This window comes from Crocuta crocuta, unplaced genomic scaffold (assembly GCF_008692635.1).
Source record: "Crocuta crocuta isolate KB4526 unplaced genomic scaffold, BGI_CrCroc_1.0 scaffold154, whole genome shotgun sequence".
NCBI classification, from domain to species: domain Eukaryota; kingdom Metazoa; phylum Chordata; class Mammalia; order Carnivora; family Hyaenidae; genus Crocuta; species Crocuta crocuta.
Genome location: NW_027530545.1, coordinates 2219779 through 2242418, shown reverse-complemented (window position 1 = coordinate 2242418; position 22640 = coordinate 2219779). Strand labels below are relative to the sequence as shown.

Below are 22640 nucleotides of genomic sequence, written 5' to 3'. Positions count from 1 at the left end.
TGCCTCTCTTCCTTACTTGCTCTTTCTCTCTCAAAAAAAAAATTACTTAATGTTTCTTTAAAATGGATTTAAGATTAGGAACTACTTCATTTGCAGTGAGTTAACACATGTAGAATATAGCACAACTCCAAGCCAAAGGTAAGTGGATAATTCAATTTAAGTATATTTGCTACTAAGCCTCATACATAAAGTACACCACAGAAGTACTTAGTGAATACTTTCGATTGACTTGTGCCAAAAGAAACTAAAGTTCAGCTTTCCTTATAAATGTAGACATCTTTTTTGAACTTTTAGTGGAGAAACAAACCGTTTAGGTAGTCAGTGTTGTGCCCGAATCATGAGTCCCCTGAGACCTCCAAGGAGCCAACACCGATGCAAGTACATAAGGGTCTTTATTACAAGCTTGAGCGTGGGCTCACCCATCTACCGGTGCAGCGGCAGCAAGGTGAAGCCCCGAACAATAGGGAGCAGGGTTTTTATGGGGTAAGGGATGGGGGTGTTACAATGCACACGTTGTACATATTACATCATCACATAAGCACCAGTCATAATTGTACAACACCCATGGTAACAGTTTTGACCATTCAGTATCTGTGAGGCTTCCGTTACTTTTGGCGGGACCCAATCATGACCTTTGAGAATCCTTTGAAAATGACCAATTATGAGGTGAGCTCAAAGGGCCTACCTGGGGTTTAGGCAAGTGATGAGTGATTGGCTAGTTTGTACAGAGTAACTACCTGCAGTTCCCAGCCCTGACTCAGACCACAAGAATGTTACACATGTCTTTTGATTGGCTGATCTGAGGGTGGTTTCAGCTGAAGCTTTTCCTGGAAATAGGGCTACTTGCAGCCTGAGGTTGCTCTTAATGGAGGACTTAATTTCAGGCTCTTCATCAGCAGATAATTATACAGTATATAAAATCAGCACACATATATATCCTATTGTGTGTTGACTGCATGTTTAGGCTGAAATGTGTTTGTGTGCTTTTTGGATAAAAGTAGGGGCAGTGTGAAGTGTTTACTGAGTCTGAAATGCTTATTTTGAAAGAGATAGGACAAACTTACAGATATAAAATAAAGAAAATAGTTGAAATAATGTTAACTTGAGGTTATAATATCATCTAATGCTTTATGAAACAATTCATAGACATTGAAGTGATTTGGACAAGAAAACAATATTTATCAAGTATTTACTCTATCCCATGTAGTTTACATTCAGTATCTCATTTAATCTAAGCAATAATATGATGAGGTAGATATGTTATTGTCCCCATTGTTTTGTATGAAGAAAATGCACAATAGGAAGTTTAAATCTATCATTTTTGGCAATGAAGCTTGAGGCTGATCCAATTCTGAAGTACACTCTTCACCTGAGTGTTAAGAGCTGAAATTCTGTGGTGTATGTAACTTTCTTTTATTTGCATAAAAACACTGCTCACAAACCTCAGATCATGCATATGAATTCTTTAGTAAACAAGTAGTTGATTATTGAATTTCAACTAAAATAAATGATAATTGCCTTTCATTTGTAACCCAGTCCAAGCTTATTCTTGGACCTGTCCTGTCCCGCAGGACAGGTGATAAGTCAAGATGCAAGGGGTTGGGGCAAGGAAAGCGACTTTATTTAGAAAGACAGCTAACTGAAGAAATGGCAGACTCTTGTCCCAGAGAAGCATCTTCCTCATCATGGAATTTGAGCTGCTTGTACATTAGCAAAAGGCGGAAGTAGAAAGAAGTTGGAGTCAAAAGGAGACTGATTTCTAAATTTCTATTTGTAGAAATTTAAGGAAGGTCATGTAACTTCTTTGTCCTTGGTCATTTCATCTTTTTGTATAGGAATCTGGTCATGCCATTCCTGTAAATCTTAATCATAGCATAATTATTTCTGTACTACCTTATCTTCTGGGTGAAGTAGGTTTGGGTAAAGAGTGGCTTTTGCAAATCTTAGCTGTAACAGGCCTGCGTACAGGGCTAAGCAGCGTTTCTATGCTATAGGTCACAGCAGCGAGGGAACTAGAAGCAGTATGAAATCAGATATGCTAAGTTTCTCCCTGTTACATATTGCTAATGGACCACTTGGCAACCTGAAACAAATTGCCTTTAAAAACTGCTGCTTGTGTAAAGAAAACTTAAAATAATGAAAAAGTTTCTTCCCTAAGGCAGAGACTATTCTGAGCTTCTCCTCAGAATTTGAAATGACTGACCACACTGCTTTCTTGCAGTTCTTCTGCCATTTCATGCAACACAGAGAAGTTTGGAATGAAGAGTTTAGCTGGACTTAATTATTTACCTCTCTATTTGTCATCTCGAAGTGTGTCATCATTGAGGGAGGTGCTTTACGACACCAGATTGACCACACTGATACTTTCCCTTTTCATCTCCTTGGTGATCTTCCTCTTTTTCCATTTCAGTCATCCACTGTCCCCAAGCCTTCTACATATAACCTCTTCAAACAAACTGCCAGCAACATTTTACCTGAGGGATAATTTCAAACTTACTGGTATTTAAAATATGATTGCCCTAAGAGAGAATAGGTCACGCTGTGTTCTCACACTACTGTTGCTTTTGAGAATAAAGGACTTACAGAATGCTTTTACTTTCAATTTTCATATTTGGTCTCAGAAAAACAAAGCTAGTGATTACATTTAGTGATTCTATTTCACTTAATTCAGTATTTGCCACATTCTTCTATAATATGAAAAGCACCATATTGATTTAGTACTAGAGCAAGTGGGAGGGAAAGACAAAAATGACTCTCAAGAAAATTCTGTGTTGAATTTAAGGAAATAAGATAGGCACAGGCATAAATGAAGGATGTGGTATTAGGATATGGCATCATGAGAATAGCCTAAAGTAATCAAATTAATAAAGCTATTTAAGTAATTTGAGAAATAATAAAAACAATTGCATATATGTGAAAAAACAAAGCATTAGAGGAAATTTAAGAAAGGTATAGTTCTGAATGGCACTGGCTCAAGATTTCATCATGGAGATCGGTTTTGCACTAGATCTTGGTGCAGGTGGAAAATGTTCCCAGAGAAGTCAAGCAAATGGCATAGATGAGCTTAGAATTGAAGTGGCATACCTTAGCATTAATTAAGCAGCAGAATAAGTTTTTTATGTTGGTCTAAAAACAGATAACACTAGAAAATTAAGGCTGGAGTTAGGTTGTGGGAAATACTGATAAAACACATTTAGAACTTTGAATTTCGTTGGTAGTCAATTAAAAAATAAAAACAAAGAATATTTTGGGAGGGCCAATCATGTGAACAGAATTTTCCTATTTGAATATTAGTCTGGTGGTATCTTCACAATAGATTCCAGTTGGAAGACTTGTATATAAGAGAACAAACTTTAGGAAAATATAGCAGTATAATCAGAGCTGAGGGTAAGACCTGAGGGTAAGCTGAGGGTAGTAGCAGTGGGAATGGAGAGGAGGAATAGTTGTGGGTGAGACTTTGAAGGAAATGGGGTCAAGGAGTAATAATAACCACCATTGCTTGTTTGGCATTTGCTGTGTAACAGACTCTGTTTTCAATAATTTATATCTGTTATTTAATTTCATATCAGACAACTCTGAGAGGTAGTCACTGATGTCATCCCCATTTTACACAAGAGAAAACTGAAGCAGAATTTAGCCAAGTAAATTGTCTTTGGTTAAATAGCCAGAAAGTAGCAAAGGTGATACTTGAATGCCTTAAGTGAAGCTCTAGAATCTGCAGTAACCACTGCACATCATTTCTATAAAAAAATAACTGAGATTTCCAGGGTGACTGAACTGGAAAATGACATTACCAATAGTAAGAGATACAGGTTTATTTATTTATTTTTTCAGAGTTTACCCCTTATTCAGTTAAGTCTTGGGGGTAAGGAGACAAATCTGACTTTTAGGGAGAAGTATTCCTTATGGTTAATGATGAATCTCTTGGATACATTCATTTCTATGCTGGGCAACAGGAACAGTATAATTTATGATATTGCTCAATTATAAATTAGAATAGTAAATATGTCATCTTAATATGATTTGTCTTCCTTCCTTAGCAGAGCTTAAACTGAAACAAAGATAGAGTGCTAAATTAAAGATTAAATATCTTGGGTGCATGAAAGACCAATATTTTAGAGTTTGTTTACCATGATACTAAACAATAATTTTGACAAGGGAAAAAAAACCTAACACCAACAACATAGAGAGTTTCTCTCTTTTCCTATATTGGAGAAGTAGCATAATGTGCTGCCTAAAAGCCCCGGCTCCAGAGCCATACCATTGCATGGGTTCAGATCCCAGAATGAGGCCTCTTTAGCCGTCTGACTTTTGTCATGTGAGATTTTAGCTATGTGACTTCAGCTGCGTTACTTTTTATGTGTCAAGTATGTAGGCTCTCTGGCCTCAGTTTCCTCACCTTTGGAATGTGATAGGAGAAGTAGTATGTTTTCTGAATATTGTCAAAGTTAAATGAGATAAAGCACTTACAGGGGTGCCTGAGGAGCTCAGTTGGTTAAGCATCTGGCTCTTGGTTTTGGCTTAGGTCATGATCTCATGGTTCGTGGGTTTAAGCCCTGCATTGGGCTCTGTGCTGGCAGGGCAGAGCCTGCTTGCGATTCTCTCTCTCTCTCTCTCTCTCTCTCTCTCTGCCTACCCCACTCATGCTGTCTCTGTTTCTCAAAATAACTAAATAAACTTAAAAATTTTAAAAGATGCTCAGTGTCCCTCATCATCAGGGAAATACAAATCAAAACCACACTGAGATACCACCTCATGCCGGTCAGAGTGGCTAAAATGAACAAATCAGGAGACTATAGATGCTGGCGAGGATGTGGAGAAATGGGGGCACCCTCTTACACTGTAGGAGGCACCCTCTTACACTGTAAGCTGGTGCAACCCCTCTGGAAAACAGTATGGAGGTTCCTCAAAAAATTAACAACAGAACTCCCCTATGACCCAGCAATAGCACTGCTAGGAATTTACCCAAGGGATACAGAAATGCTGATGCATAGGGGCACATGTACCCCAATGTTCATTGCAGCACTCTCCACAATAGCTAAAACATGGAAAGAGCCTAAGTGTCCATCAACAGATGAATGGATCAAGAAGATGTGGTTTATCTATACCATGGAATACTACATGGCAATGAGAAACAATGAAATCTGGCCATGTGTAGCAACATGGATGGAACTAGAGGGTGTTATGCTGAGTTAAATAAGTCAGACAGAGAAGGATAAATACCGTATGTTTGCACATATAGGAGGATTAGGAGGAACTTAACGAAGGACCATGGGGGAGAAGAAAGGGAAAAATAGTGGGGAGAGGGAGGGAGGCAAACCATTAAAGACTCTTGAATGCTGAGAACTGAGGGCTGATGAGGGTGGGGGAGAGGGGAAGGGGAGTGATGGACATGGAGGAGGGCACTTGTTGGGATGAGTACTGGGTGTTGTATGGAAACCAACTTGACAATAAACTAATTAAAAAAAGATAAAGAACTTACAGTGGTCCCTGACACATAGTAAATTCTCAACAGACATTAGTTATGTTCATGGAACTTTATCTCATTTACCATTATTTTTAATATATAACATTAATTCCAGAATTATTGACATTTTGAATGTGTTTACTGTGAATTTTTATGCAGTATGGGCACAAAATAATGAATTTTACAAGCAAAGACCCATGTAATTTCATTGTACAGACCAAGAAATAGAACATTTTCTGGGCACCTGGATGGCTCAGTCAGTTAAGTGTCCGAATCTTGATTTCAGCTCAGGTTGTGATCTCACCATTTGTGAGATGGAACCTCTTTTTCAGGCTGTGCACTGACAGCATGGAGCCTGCTTGGGATTCTTTCCCTCCCTTTCTCTCTGCCTGTCCCCTGCTCACAGATGCACAGATGTTCTCTCTCTCTGTCTCTCTCTCTCTTTCTCTTTCAAAATAAATAAACTTAAAAAAAGAGATAGAACATTTTCTGCATCTCAGAAACCCTGTTGTTTTGCCTCTAAGCATTACTTTTAGAGTATTACTTTTTAAAAATATTACTTTTAGAGTAATTTGCTGGGATTTCTAATCATAACTGGGTTTTGAATTTTATCAAATGCATCCTTTGTATCTATTTAGATTATCAAATGATTTTTCTTTTTTACTTTGCTAATCTGATGGTTTATATTGATTGGTTTTCTTTCACAGGCTTCACATTTCAGAAGCAGAGCTGCTGCTTTCTTGGGCTTGCTGTGGGACCTAGAGTGGCAGTGGATTTTTTGTGTGTTCTTACCTTCCTCTTGTAGAATGTCTTCCATGCTTGCCTAGCAAAGTTCTTATTGCCCCCTTGTACCTCCTCGAGTGGCAGAGTGCTATTGCTTGTTATCAAGAACAGTGCTCCTGGTGGGTGCAGGAGGGTCCGGGATTCCTTTGCTTCAGTCTCAACCTTAGACGTGCCTTGTGCATCAGGAACTTGGGAGAATGGCTCCTTTCGCATTTCTGCCCATTCCTCCCATGGTGCTGGCCCAAACTCTTCCTGGTCTCTATGGGGTTCTTTTGTGGAAGAGGGTCCTGTCCATCCCCCAGTGGTAGCAGATCTCTGCTTTGTGTTCTAAAAGGCTAAATTTTGTTTTGCATTAGAGAAGGGTCTGGGGAGTCAGAAAAGATTTTGTGTTTTTATGACACCAAGTTCTTTTTCTGGTCTCCTGTCTCGACCTCAGTCTTTCTGCTAAGCAGCCAGTAGATGTCTGAAAAAAAAATGCTTATAAATGAGTGCACATTCCTTTGTGTCTGGGTGATCACCGGGTGCCTATATTGTTCTGGTGATCCATTCTGGCCTTCAAGTATTTGTTACAATTTTAGCTGTTTTCTTCTTACCTATTTTCATAATGAGCACCTATTCCTCTCAGGTTCTGTCAAAGGTGAAAAGGCTCACATATCCTGTCTCCTGAGAATGGCTGTTACCTTTGAAATTTGGTTAATCTCTGCCTTGTAACTCCTGCTCTCTTATGGGCTCAAGAAAAGTTATTATGTCGGTAGATTATCTGGCGTTGTCTTACTCTTAGGATAAAAGCAATATTCTCTGGTGGCTTTTGACTCTCTAAGTATTAGAAGCAAAACTGCATTTTTTTCCACATATATTTTAACTCATCTTTTCAAGTTTTTTGAAGCAAGATGAGTTTTTCCCTTTACGTTATGTAGTCAGCAATTACTGGATCCAGAAGTTTCAAATTAATGCTATCGTTAGCAGCCTTTCCACACAAAAGTGAGTTGTCGCTATCACCATTTTGTGAGCAATTGAAGCTCAATGAATTATGTATAACAAGATTTCATTGTTTTAAATAAGGTGGAGTTCAAGTTTTCTCCTGCAAAAGGAAGTCTGGCCACTGGCATTGTGGAGTTGGAATTGCAGTACCTTGCTCATTAGGGAATCTAGTCTCCTTTTGTAGTTCTGGTCTATTATCTTGGCCCTATGACTTTATCCTCAAGGGTCTTCCAGTGGTTTAAGATGACTACTGGCGCACAGCCACCAGGTGTATTTGTATTCTATGCAGCAAGAATGGAAAAAAAACCCAAAAAGATGCCATAGCAAAAGAGCATGCTACCAGCTGATTTAGCCTTCTTCGAGGAAATTCTGTGTAAATTCTACCCAGTATTTTCTACCTAACCATCATTACTCTTCATTGCAGATAGTAATTTTGCTGCACACACAATGGCTCTTAGAGGCTCACTCACAATTAGAAGATGGGGAATACATTGTGGTAATCTGATTTCTGAGGCAGGATGATGGGGTTAAAATGCACAGATTCTATCGTAAAACACAGATGGGTTCTGAGCTCAGCTCTGCAAGTCACTAGTTATGTGGCCTTGACCCAAGGTTCTTATACTAACGTGTTCTACTTTCTCAGCTGTAAAGGGGTATGATAATTACTATCTTGAAACATTTTGGTAAAGATTGAATATGATAATGTATGCAAAGGGTCTGTCACATAGGAAAGGATCAATAAATAGTATCTTTTATGTTACCCACCTTATATTAACATTAGATTCAGTTTTTTAAGGGAGGGCAGAGTTTATTCAAGCCTAATACTGATTGATAGGGTAGAAAGATAATTTACCTTGTTTTTCTTGGATAAAGCTTTATCTTTTAGATGAGATTGAGAGTTTCCATTTCTACCTTTTAAATGTATCATTTTTATACTTTGAACCACCGTGAAATATTGCTCAAAATTTAGGTTTCTGATAGCAGCACTTTATGTGATGTCAAACCAAGAGACAGATAAGATGACTTCCAGTTTCAATTCTACCATTAAAAGTTATGAAACTTATGAAAGTCATTCTAACCCTCTGGACTTCAGTTTTGTCAGCTGACAAAGCAATTAGGTAGAGGAGGTGACCTCCACCACCTATGTGACAGCATTAAAGCACCATGATCCTATGCAGTTTTACTTGCCCCAGACATAGCCTCTTGTCAAAAGAAACATCCTAAAGGCCAGCAAAGACAGTGATAAAGACCACTTAGTCAAATCAAAGTTGAAGTTTCTCAGGAGCTGGCTTTGTTGTGAGGTTTTTCCAGTTCCGAAATGAAACAATAGATAGTAATTGAACAACAACATGGGGTCGTATTTAGAAAACTGGCTTCCAATTCTGGTCTTGGAGATTGCTGGCTTACAGAAAGTGTGTCCCTTTGGGAAAGTCACTTAAATTCTCTGTGCCTTAGATTGCTCATTTATAAAATGGGCAATATATATTAAGGCCATGATGAAGATCAAATGAAATAAGAACAGTGTGAAAGTTCTTAAAAATCACACAATTTCAATGCTAATCTCTTTAAAAATTTTTTTAATATCTATTTATTTTTTGAGAGAGAGAGAGAGAGAAAGTGAGAGAGAGCAAGCACATAAGCAGGGGAAGCACATAAGCAGGCTCCAACCCAGGAAAGTGTGAGATCATGACCTGAGCCAGAATCAAAAGTCCGATGCTTGACTGACTGAGCCACCCAGGTGCCCCAGACCTCTCTTTTAAACTTTATGTTAGATTTTGTCAATCTGTTTTTCTGTGCACATTATGTTGTAGTAAGTTAGTGGTCTCAGGCACTTCAGAAGCCAGACCTGCAAGGCATGACTATGACTTTGTGCATAAGTGTCTCCTTGCGGTAAATTTCTGGATGTGATCTTTGTGTCTGAGGCATTCCACTTTGTTCCAGTGTGGCTGAAGCAAACAGTGAAGGCTTTGCAGTGCGTGGCTATTAGTGCTGTCTGCTCTCTTCAATTTGCCCATCTGAATTGACAGTTCAAGCTCCTTTTCTATAAATAGCAAGCTATTAGTTAAAGCATGGTTGCCATATGGCAAAATAGTCTTTATTGTTAACCTGATTAAGTACAGAAGCAATGCCTAGTCTTTAAGAAGATACTGTGTTCTGTGATAAAAGCCTGGAGATTATTTTTGTTCCTAAACTAACATACATCAAGGTCATATAGCTTCTGTTTCTATGTGTGTGAATATTTATTCATCTTGTCACTACTTTTTAAAACTCTCAAAACATGCCATATGTATATTAAAGTGTGTAAAGCGCACTAATACTAAGTATAAAGATTGATGGATTTTTACATAGCTCTACACTTGTGATACTACAACCCAGACCAAGATATAGAACCAGTCCCCAAGAAGTTCCCCTTACATTTCTTCCCTGTCAATAACCTTTTGGTTTTTAACATTTAAAAATTTTTGTCTTTACGTTGATAAGCTTCCAAAATAATTATTTTGAAGGGCAGTTCCAGTCTTTTAAAATTTTCTGGAAGTATTAACAATTTTGATGAAAAATAAAAATCTCTCTACAATACTTAATAATGCAGTAAACCATAATAGTGATATTGTAAGTAATAAACTTAATTACATGCTCACTGAAATCAAACATAATTGCGAAGTGGATCCCTCATACAATCCTGTCCAAATCCCCCACCTGCGAACCAAAAAATAGAGCTGCCACACAGGCTGGTGCATGTTCTATTGGTCATGTTGCCAAGCAACCTCAGTCAGTATTGGAGACATCCAATTGAGCAGCAGAGAGACTCAGGCTAGAAAGTATCTTGGAAACAGAAGTGTCCAGCTGAAGGAGAGAAAGGGAGGAGGGAGAGAGAAAAATAAAGAGTGCCACTTGAATATTTATCCATGTTAGTCATGACCACAAACAATTTTTTTCCTAGCAACATGCAGCTAGTTTAGAGCAAAATTCTTTGGGTTGCTCTTTCCTTCAGTTTTCCTCCTCTGTGTCTACAGGTATGAGTGCACAGATTTGGTCAGATGCATCATCATTAAGTCATCTCAGCACATTCAAGCCACGCTGACTAAAATTTCATTGAGATTTTAATCAGACAGTATTGTATCTGATTTGGTCACGCTTAACATAATCTGATTTTTAAATTGATATACTTTCTTTAAAAAAATGGAAAATACAACATGAAACCCTCACCACCTGGAGTTAATCTTCTTCGTGGAAGGTAAAGCTAAAAAGGAAGAGAGAGGGAGGTGTGCCAAAGTCCTTCTGGGAGGGCATCAGAGGCGATGCTGTACACCAAGCAGATGGGGCAAACATCTGGGATAATGACCTCAGCCAAGCCCTCCACTCTGATATGCAACTTGTATGTATTTTTCTAGAAAGGTGTCTTCCATTCTCCACCGTTTCTTTTTTATTTTTAATGTTTATTTTTGAGAGAGAGAGAGAGAGAGAGAGAGAGACAAAGAGACAGAGCCCAAGTCGAGGAAGGGGGGAGATGTAGACACAGAATTCCAAACAGGTTCCATGGTCTGAGCTGTCAGGACAGAGCCCGATGCAGGACTTGAACTCATCAACCTCGAGACATGACCTAAGCTGAAGTCAAACACCTAACCAACCGAGCCACGTAGGCACCTCCATTCTCCACAGCTTCATATAAAACCTTTTCTACTGTACTATGCTCTAATCCCATGCTACTACTCTCCTTTCTTAACTGCTGACATGCAGAGAAAACAGCCTCTGTGAGCTAGGAAGCTCCTGCTAATTTTCCACTACCCACACATTTTTTCATTCTTCCCTTCTGATGCTTCTTCCTCTATAAGCCAAAGCCTCCATGCTTGTTCTTGATCTTGTACCTGTATATGTTCTTGAAGTCCTGACTCAAAGAAGTATTTTCTTTCCCTTCTGTATCTTCAGCCTTCGCCCTCTCCTCTGATTTGTTCTTGTTGACATTAAACGTGTCAAAAGATCGTTTAGTTTAAAAACAAACCTGCATCCGTGCACAAATCCTCCGTTTATTCCAAGTCCACTTTCACCTACCCAGGAACTCATCTCTCTACTCAGAGCTAGATGTTTCCAGGAATCTGCATTCTCCATTCTCACCAAAACACACAGGACACTTTCTTTTTCTGTTTTTCTGAACCTGTTCTTTCTAAGGCCACAAAAATCAGTTCTGGGGCTATCTAGAGAACATATGTTTTTGATCACTTGGCATAACTTTGTACCATTGGTCACTTCCTCTCTTTTAAAATATTCTTTCTGTTGGAATTTATAATGTTGCACTCTTTTATTGTTTTCTTCCCTGGATAGCCCTTGCTAAGTCTCACTTGTGCGCTTACCTTTCTTTTGGATTGGTACTCTATAAGGTTCTTTGTGGCAGCCTCTTTTTTTTCCCCTCACACTCACACTGTCACTGAACACATTTGACCAACTTCCATGGCTTTAGTTAACATTGGTGTGCTGACTCCCACAGCCTTCCCTCTCCTGAAGTTCATTTCCTATACTCCCCTGCCTTGGCTGCTCCTTCTATGTGTCCCCTGGAGCCTTAGAATCATCAGTCTGCCAGCAAATTTATGCATACTCCTATTTTTTTTATACTAAACTTAATTTTCCAAAGTATATAAAAATGATGAAATGCGTAAGGAACAAATTAAAAATAAAATCAGTACTCTTGTTTTAAAACTTTAAACAGTATTTTTACACAAAGGTTGTCACATAATTGGATATTTCTCCGCTTTGTACATAATTATTCTTACTCTGCACAGAAAGGCTGTTTATTAACTTTTCATCTGGTGATGGAGTGATGGCAAGCACCGAAATCCTGCTTTTAACAGAATAGTAGTAAAAATGCCTCAGTGATTTGAGTTGAAAGCGGTACATTGGTACATAGCTCTGGCATTCGGTTATCAGAATGTACAAATGTCTTTTTATTCAAAAATACAAAATAAATTATCCAGAGGCATAGACAGTGACTGCAGTAAACCATTATATGTTGTCAACTGAAACCAGTAATTGATGATAATAGTAATTTTCTTAAATAACAGCCAACCCTTTCTCCAGCTATTTCCGTCACCTGACTTTTCTGACATATTGTTGAGCTCTGCCTTGAGGGTAATCTCACAGTTCATTCATAATAGTAAAGCACTATTCTAGGAATGAGAACATGCCACCTGCCACACTTCCTCCCCTTCCATCCATTCTGCCCATTCCAGGGTCCTTCTCTTTGGAAATTCTGGGGACTACAACTTCTACTGTAGTAACAGAAAGGCCAATACAGCAGCATTCAGCAAAGCAGTTTTACCAACCATAGTTGGATCAGCGATTCCTTTTTCAGCTATATTCACAAAATCTCCATGTATGTCATTATAACCAACTTCTGAGGAACTTTGTATAATTTTCTCAACTATCAGTGGTCCTTCAACACTGCATTCTCAGCAATGGTCCTTGCAGGAATTTTGAGTATTCTCTTAATAATTTCTGTACCAAATTTTTAATTTTTTCCCTTAATTAATTAATTAATTTTTCTGGCCTGAACTTTATTTTTTTAAATTTTTTCTTTCATAGCTTATTGTCAAGTTGGTTTCCATATAATACCCAGTGCTCACCCAACAAGTGCCCTCCTCCATGCCCATCACCCCCCTTCCCCTGCTCCACCCCCACCAGCCCTCAGTTTGTTCTCAGTATTCAAGAGTCTCTCATGGTTTGTCTGCCTCCCTCTCCCCAACTGTTTTTCCTCTTCTCTTCCCCCATGGTCCACCATTAAGTTTCCCCTGATCCACTTATAAGTGAAAACATATGGTATCTGTCTTTCTCTGCCTGACTTATTTCGCTTAGCATAAAACCCTTGAGTTCCATCCACGTTGCTACTAATGTCCAGATTTCATTCTTTCTCATTGCCTTGTAGTATTCCATTATATAGATAAACTACGTCTTCTTGATCCATTCGTCAGTTAATGGACATTTAGGCTCTTTCCATGATTTGGCTATTGTGGAGAGTGCTGCTATGAACATTGGGGTACATGTGCCCCTATGCATCAGCACTCCTGTATCTCTTGGGTAAATTCCTAGCAGTGCTATTGCTGGATCATAGGGGAGTTCTATTGTTAGATTTTTGAGGAACCTCCATACTGTTTTCTAGAGGGGCTGCACCAATTTACCGACAGTGTAGGTGGGTGCCTGTTTTATCTTCGTTAGCTGGAATTATGGAATCCAAGACTGGAATGCACTGAAGCATGCACAAACCCCTCCCAGAGCCAATGCCTTTTCCAACAGCAGCTCATGTAGCATTGGGGGCATCTGTAACTCATTCTTGTTGCTCACTTCAACATCATTTGTCTCACCAACTTTCAGCACAGCTACTCCATCTGAGAGTTTTGTCAGCTGTTCATTCAGCTATTCCTTTTCATATTCACTAGTTGTGATATCTAACCGCTCAATAATTTCTTGAATACATTTTTTAGTCTGAGCCTTGTCATCTTTCGTCATGATGACCTCTCCTAATTTTCCCAAGTTGTGAGGATGAACATCTAAGATTTAGAGTCAATCCTTCTCCCAACAGTGCACCATCCGTGAGTACCAGTAGCCACATCTTTAAGCTGGCTCTTTCTATTTTCACCAAAACCTGAGACTTTGACCTGCTACAACCTAAAGACCAACTTTTAGCCTATTCAAAACCAGTGCACTCGGAGCTTCTCCATTAACATCTTCAGCAATAATGAACAGAGTCTTATGATGAGCATTGGCAATTTCAAGAGCAGGTACAATGGACTGAACACTAGAAATTTTCTTTTCACTTGATAGAACATAGACATCTTAGAATTTACATTTCTGACCTTTATATGTATTAATAAAGTATGGAGATATATAACCTTAATCAAACTTCATGCCTTCAGTAATTTCTAATTCATCATTGAGTGTTTTTCCATCCTTTACTGCAATGACACCCTTTCTTCCAACCTTTTTCATTGCATCAGAAATGATGTTGCCAATTTCTTTGTTTCCATTTGTAGAAATCATAGCAACCTGAGCAGTTTCTTCAGAGGTTTTTACAGATTTAGACTGCTTCTTCAGTTTAGCAATTATAGCATTAACAGCTAACATGACACCTCTCCTGATTTCCGTAAGATTAGCACCTTTGTTAATCTACTTGGAGACTTCCTTGGCAATAGAGCGTGCCAAGACAGTAGCAGTAGTAGTGCCATCTCCAGCCCTTTCAGTTGTGTTATTGGCAATATCTTGAACAAATTTAGCATCAACATTTTTATACTTCTCTTTTAAGTCAGTGGACTTTGCAACAGTCACACCATCTTTTCTCACTCTGGAATTTCCCCAGCTCTGTTCAGTAATTGCTCTTCTTCCCTTTGGCCCCACAGCAATGGCTGCACCATCTGCTAAAAGGTCTACACCTTGAAGCTTTAAGGCTTGGGCATCCACACCAAATTTTACATCTTTGACATTGGCCCGTGTGAGATGAGGAACCAGTGCTGTGGACACTGGCCTCACTTGGTGAAGGACTGTGATTGAAGCATTTCTGCGGGCAACAACATAGCATGTGGGCAGTGAGGCAGGCCGTCAGAAGTGAGTCAAGGCATCAGTACCCTTAACAGTGATGTTGGCCCCTTAAATCTTAATTTGAACAGCTCTTTGATTTATTTTATCTGGAATTGCTGTATTACAAGCTCAGTGAAGTAAGTTGTCCCAGGCCTCAAGCAAAGGACTGGAAGCATTTAGGTACTTCAGTTTGCCAAATGAGAGAAATAGTTTATATTTGAATGCATCTTAAATGCTTTTCTCTTTTTGAACTGTATTAACTTATTTTGTTCATAATACTCATCACAATGATAGTGACAGCTAACATGTACTGATTAGTTACTATGTGTCATTTCTTATGATTCTCATTTTATGTACATAATCTTTACCATGACCTTATAAGCAGGAATTCCTCTTATTGCCATTTTGTAAACATGGGAACAACTGGGGTTAGCCTGGGCAAATTAGTCTCTGCAGTGTCTCCAAATGAAAGGGTGGCAGAGGTGGGACTGGAATCAAAGTCTGTGTAATACTCCTAACTCTACTATATAGTGGTGAAGTTTTAGAGAAAAACAAACAAAACAAAATAAAATACCCAAGTACTTTCTATATTTCTACCTCTTTGCTGCAAATATTTATTGTTGTGATACCTTTGCAGTTCTTTCAGTATCTCAGTACTGGCCCATGACTGGCCCATGACTATAAACACAGGTTTTTTGTTTTGTTTTGTTTTTAGGTGTTAACACTTACCATTTTGTTTTGGTTTGAAATGAAGAATGAACTGGGAATTTCAGGAGTTTCTGTTTCTGTAAAATGGCAGGTGGAGATGATGGGGGAATTTTGGGATGGCCAGGGGATATGGTGTCATCTCCACAGAAGAGGAAAAAAATAACTGGAAAGTTGAGGAAAGAATGAGAGAAACATCTGACAAATATATCCTTCAGAGCCAATTTCAAATTGAAATGAAAATTCCTGGTTAGGTGATTTTTATAAGTTAAAAAAACAAAAACAAAAACAGGAGACTATGGAGAGGAAATGAGATGAGTGAAAAATGAATACAAAAACATGGTGAAGAAAATAACATTTAAATATGATCAAAGAGAAATATAATTAAATAAAATGAGAAGAGTGGGAATAACCAAGAATTAAAAATGGCACAAAGAAAAATATCCAATGCATCAATGATAGGTTTCATTGATTCAGATTGCTGCCTTTGTAGGTATCTGCCAGAAATGTGGAGCAAAAAGAAAAATAAAATGTTGATTGCTGTTCTGCTGGGGTGGAGCTGAATGAATGTGGGGAATCTGAGCATTTTTATACTGATTATGTTTTTTTTTTTTTAGAAGAGGAATCATACTAGCATTTTCTTTCTCAGTTTGAACAATTTTTCATTCCGTACAAATTAATAGATAAGAGATTTTTGGAATGGAGCACACTCACTGATTTGTTTGGATGTCAGTCAGTGATTAGAATGTATTTATCAAAATCAAAAGAAAATGTTATAACCACCCAGACACATATAGTAGAACCTTTCCTTGGACAAACCAGATGTTATGGATATTGAAGCTTTATACTTTTGCTGTATACCTATAAAACTATAACACCTTTGCAGAGAATTTATGAACTATTTGCTTTTAGAATTTGAAACTTGACTCACAAGTAAACTGTAATAAAAGCTGTCCATTAATAACTCATTGTTTCTCACAGCAATATTGGAAACTATAAAGATCTTATTTCTAGAAAAGAAATCTAATAATTGAGGCAAAATTAAGTAGGGTGATAATCATTTCTCTCCTGCCCCTCACTGTTTCCCAGCCTCCCACCATATACCTCATACCTCATTTCTGGTAAATAATACTGAAAGAAAAATTACTTCCAGAGGTTGATTTAATTGATGATGACTGGCACAAAGTGATAAATGGACATACAGTTTTTGGTGACCTAGAGCCTTAGTATTATTTAATTATTGCATTAAAATGAGAATTAAGGTAATTTAAAATAGCATTTTTAGATTAGACATTTAAAAACAGACCATAGGATAGATTATGTTTGTTGTACAGTACATCGTTTACATTTTTTTTTTTTGTCTCAGTAAAAACAGTTAATATGAGTGCTTGCTTTTACCAGGGAGTTTTTGCTCCTGGTAATTTGCTTCTTGAATCTAATCATTCTGTCATTAACTCAATAATGATTTTTTTCAGATTACAGCATACTATTGATGGAGACCATGTGTTTCTGTAGCAGCAATCACTGTAGTTCTCAGGCACTTTATTTAGCATGCCATTTTAATCTAAATCATATAGGAGGAAAGAACCTTTTGGGGTTCAAATAGGTATATCTTCAATATATTAAAGTTCCCTTACATGTGTAACATATAAAATTCATTCATGTCATTTCTTCTGTGAAAACTGAGTTGGATTTGATGAAATAGAGGCTGCAACAGTGAGAATGATTAGAAGTGAGTAGTCTTCTTCAGGAAACCATCAGAATCCTAGAAGAGGACACAGGCAGCAACCTCTCTGACTGCAGCTGCAGCAACTTCTTACTAGGCACATCTTTAGAGGCAAGGGAAGCAAAAGCAAAAATGAACTATTGGGACTTCATCAACACAAAAAGCTTCTACACAGTGAAGAAAACAATCAACAAAGCTAAAAGGCAGCTTTTGGGATGGGACAAGATATTTGCAAATGACATATCTGATAAAATCTATAAAGAACTTCTCAGAACTCAACACCCCAAAAACAAATAATCCTGTTATAAATGAGCAGAGGACATGTGTAGACACTTTTCTAAAGAAGACATACACACATGGCCAAGAGACATATGAAAAGATGCTCAACATCACTCATCTTCACTGAAATATACATTGAAATCATGATAAGATACCACCGCATACCTGTCAGAATGGCTAAAATTAACAACCCAGGAAACAGAAGGTATTGGTGAGGATGTGGAGAAACCCTCTTGCACTGGTGGTGGGAATGCAAACTGGTGCAACCACTCTGGAGAATAGTATGGAGGTCCCTCAAAAGTTAAAAATAGAACTACCCTACAAACCAGCAATTTTACTACTAGGTATTTGCCCAAAGAATACAAAAATACAGATTTGAAAGGATACATGAACCCCAATATTCATAGCAGCAGCATCAACAATAGGGAAACTATGGAAAGGGCCCATCAACTGAATGAATTGATAAAAAAAGATGTGGTATATTTACACGATGGAATATTAGCCATCAAAAAGAATGAAATCTTACCATTTGCAACGATGTAGATAGAGATAGAGTATTTTATGCGCAGTGAAATTAGTCATTCAGAGAAAGGGAAATACCATGTCATTTCACTCAAATGTGGAATTTAAGAAACAAAACAGATGAACATATGGGAAGGAGAAAAAGAGAAAGGGAAACAAACCATGACTCTATAAGATAGAAAACAAACCAGGGCACCTGGGTAGCTCAGTCAGTTGAGCGTTCCACTTCGGCTCAGGCCATGATCTTGCCGTTCGTGGGTTTGAGCCCGCGTCGGGCTCTGTGCTGACTGCTGGCTCAGAGCCTGGAACCTGTTTCGGATTCTGTTGCCTTGCTCTCTCTCTGACCGCCCCCCCCCTCACGCTGTCTCTCTCTCTCTCTCTCTCTCTCAGAAATAAATGAAAAACATTAAAAATTAAAAAAAACAAACAAACTGAAGCCTGATGGAGGGAAGTGGGTGAGAGTTGGGCTAGATGGATGATGGGTATTAAGGAAGGCACTTGTGATGACCATTGGGTATTATACATAAGTGATTAATCACTGAGTTCTACTCCTGAAACCAATATTCCACTGTATGTTAACTAACTAGAATTTAAATCAAATTTTGAAAAGAAAAAAAAAAAAGAAGTGAGTAGTCTTCTCCAACTTTAATCACTGCTTTTAAATACTGGTCCTGATGGTTTGGGGAAGATATTTACTTGGAATTAAAACCACAAATGCAACCACAAAAAGATAGTTCCTGCGTCTTGTGTGAGACCCCAGGTTTGGAAAGTTAGCTAGTTTCTTGAAAGGAATGTAGAGTTTTAATAGAATTTTATGTGGGGGCTAACTTTTATCTTTCCTAAGTCACATAGATTCTGTAACACTGTACAGTTCTGGAAGCAAAAGAGAGAAATCTGGAAACAGAATGCTTAAATCAGGCTTTCTTTTAATAAGGAATTCTGCTCTCCTTTTCCTTTTCACTTAATGTCTTTTGAGAAATTCTTTTGAGAATCCTTTGGGTCTGTTACTCTCAATTTGTTATATTTCATCATAGCTGTGTGTGTGCTTATGCACTCACACATGAATGTGGACAAATAGCACATCACTAAGAATTTTATATTTTATCACTATTATGTGGTAGTTTTCTTACTTTAGGTAAAACATATATTTTCCAATTATTCAATTAATCTACACTATTTCTGGATAATTTGAAAACTAGCAAAAATAATAGAAGGAATTCCAAAAAAAAAGCACACATTCCCATATATTCTTTCCAGTACTTTTATAAGAAAAAGGTAAAAAAAAAATAGTTGTGATTATAGTGTATAAACAAGTGTGTAGGTTAATTGTTGAATTTTGTAAGTATCCTATAAGCTTTTCTCATGTTATTACAAAATTACAAAAGTTTCTGATAGTGACATAATATTCTGTCTATTAGCTATGTATCTAATTTGAACTCCTTTTAATAAACAATGGTGACATACTATTCCCTCTTTAAAGCATTTTCTCTAATACGGGGTTTTTAAAGACAGTTTTCCAGTAGAAAAATTGTTGGTTCAAAGTATATGATTATTTTTAAGAAACTAGATAAAAGAGTTATATTTATTTCTAATAAACACATTTTCTCCAAGAAATTTTTATCATTTTACATTTCTACCCACAAAGTAAAAATGGACCCATTTCATCCTACCTTTGCAAAAATATAATTTTGTCAAAAACAGTACTTAATTTTTATGTACAGTTCTTCAATTAGCACAATCCTTAATTGAATTAATAAGTAGTTTTCCCAGATGACAAGGAAAAACGTTCTTGTTTTCGGTCAGTTTGCTCATTTACTTGTACATTGCTGGTAATCTCTGCTCAACTTTTATATTTTGAAAAGACTTGAATCTTTCCCTTTTGCATGCATTTTTGGAAGATTTCTTTAATTTATAATACTTTGATGTTTCCTATTATTGGATTATATACCCCATTATATTAGATGCTTTATATTGATTAACAAGTTACACTGTTTAGCAATTTGATAAGACAAGATTGCTTTGCTAATAAGAGTATGAATTTTCATTCTTTGGGTAGATGATAATTTTACTTTACTGTTAATGAATTAGAGACTAATTAATCAATATTCTGGTTTCTAATTCTGTATTTACTTCTTTCCTCTAGTTGTCTGTCTTTTAAAGCACTTAATTTATTGTTAATAACTTTGCCAAGAAGGTTGCAGGAAATAAAATATCATAAAATGAAGTTGCAAATTAAAGTAATAACTAAGTATATGGTAGTATATGGTTTATTACAGTAGACTTTTTTTTCTTGGAGTGGAGGATTTTGAATATTTTACCTGCTATTTTTGGGAAGAGTGAGCATTTCTTTCAGGTATCAGTTATGTTTAAAAATTCACTATATTAAGATATTCAAGCTGATAAATACAATTTCATTTACGTTTATGCAGCTATACGGTAAAATTTCAGAAAGGAGCTCTAACCAATTTTCTAGCATTTTCTGTGGTCAAATCTCTTCTGCATCCACTCCTTTGTGCTGTTAGGGTCCTTCTGTGCCTTAGAGTTCTGGGCTTTTCCTTGACTCCACTTTCCTTTTGTCTCCCACTAATTGCCAACTGGAGCAGAGTGAGTCTGATATAATTTTAAAGATAATTTAATATTATTTTTCATTATCTTCTACAAATAAATTCTTCTGTTTTAGAAAGAAAACCTAAAGAAGAAATAGCCACTGTATGCTCCACACTTCAAATAAAGAACACTTGTAATTCATTCCTTACACCTTTGATGATGAAGAATTGAAAAGCCTTAAGGCCAGCTAGGAAGCTGAGGTTAAGATTTTCTAATGGTTTGATATCTCAGTGGAAACATTTATTTTCTTTTTAATATTGTGATTTATGGTAGAAGATGGCCAACTCACTAGTGGATGTCTATTGGGAACTTCTAAATGCTCTACTGTTGTCTTAAATCTGTAGGTTTTATATCCAGTTGAACATTTTAGATTTCTGTTTTCCCCTCTTGGTAACTATTGATGAACAAGGTTAAACAACTGGTATGCCATTTTATAAGATGAATACTGAGCTGTCATTAAATACCTAAAACAAATAAATGATGAACAATTTTTAGGTTGATGAATATACTTTTTACAACTACTTAATTTCATTATCCTTTTGAAGGTCATATATAGCTTTTTATAAGCTTTCTTTTTGAAGACTTAATTTCATTATGTTTTAATGATAATCTATTGCAGTAAAGTCTTATTAACATATATTTTAGGCTTTGATATTTGTAACAATTTCATAGACCGTATATCCATCATGGCGAAAAAGATCAACGTGTAACAGACTGCCTTGACAAGTGGTATTTGCCTTATAAATATTCTCTATAAAGCTTCACTCTTCTTTCAATCTCTCTTTGGTCAGTAATTCCATTTTTGTGGCATTGTTTCAACGTTAATAATTACATATGATAACTACATTAAAAAGAGTTTCATATTTTGGAATCATTCCTAATGTTTCACGTATCTTCTTCTTATCTCTACTCTAGTATCTTCTTGTGACTCCTCTAGTGGGTCCCAAGTCAGAAGGCAGGGCTTATGTCTTTCTATAACTTTTACCTTTCATGCCTAGCACATTGTTGGCATCTGTGTAGGCACTCAGTTGTAACTTTAGGATAAATTAAAGAAATACTTTTTATATTTAAAGTAATAGCTTTATTCTGAAAGTAATAGATGCTTGTATTAAAATTCAAATCTACAAAAGACTATAAATCAGTTCTCTTCTTCAGAAGTTATCAACGTTTAGGTGACAAATGAAATAGCAGTCAGACTGCCAGCCACAAGAGCTGCTCACTCGGACAGGCCATGTGCTTCTTTTGCCAGGCTCTGAGGCTGAATCTAGTGGCAGGAAGAACATGAACTGACTCACCCCTTTCGTCCATCTCTTGGAATGCATTCTGTTTTCTCCCAGGTATCAAGATGGTTCATCTCCCTTGAAAGCCATGAAATTTGGTGTGTCCTAGCTCAACAAATATAGCTTCACCTCTGTTTTCAATCATTTCTTATTCTGATCCAGACCTTTCATATGGAAGAGTTAAATGTAAAAAGGAAAAAAGACAGTTTTATAAAATTACAAATTCCCTTCATGTTGGCTCACATGGGCCACTGTAGAGGGATTCAGTTAGCAGTATACACAACCAAGAGCTTCTTAACCTTATGCTCTGGGACCATGTTGATCAAGAGGTAGCTGAGCCAGAATTAAGTTTGAATACTCTAGGCCCCTTTTGTCTGGGCTGTTACCTAAAGTATTCTAGCGAGGCTGGTTTGGGGTTCTTACTACAGCAAAGAAAAATGCACCATGGACTGGGTGGAATCCCATAATGTAAATGGTTTTACAAGATATCTCACTCCTTTCATTAGTAGGTGGTCAAGAAAAGACCTCTTTATGGGGAAAGGCCAAATTTAGTGTGCCAACTGCCTTGCTCAGGTGGGTGGACCGGGAGATGATAAGATTGATCTTCTAATTAGAAGATTAATTAATTAGAAGATTAATCAAAAGATTAGGTGTCTTTTTTAGGTCACTTTTTGAGGATGTCATTCAAACAGTCAGCAAAAACTTTGAATGATAGGAAGTGTAGAAAATC

At 37.2% G+C, this 22640-nt stretch overlaps 1 protein-coding gene and 1 pseudogene across 2 annotated transcripts in view; one reads left to right on the top strand and one right to left on the bottom strand.

The window, feature by feature from the left end:
• GALNT13 (polypeptide N-acetylgalactosaminyltransferase 13) overlaps positions 1-22640 on the top strand; it is a 528727-nt gene that overhangs the window by 39099 nt on the left and 466988 nt on the right. The gene's annotated exons all lie outside the window — the stretch shown is intronic.
• On the bottom strand, positions 12386-16082 carry LOC144234472 (60 kDa heat shock protein, mitochondrial pseudogene; annotated as a pseudogene).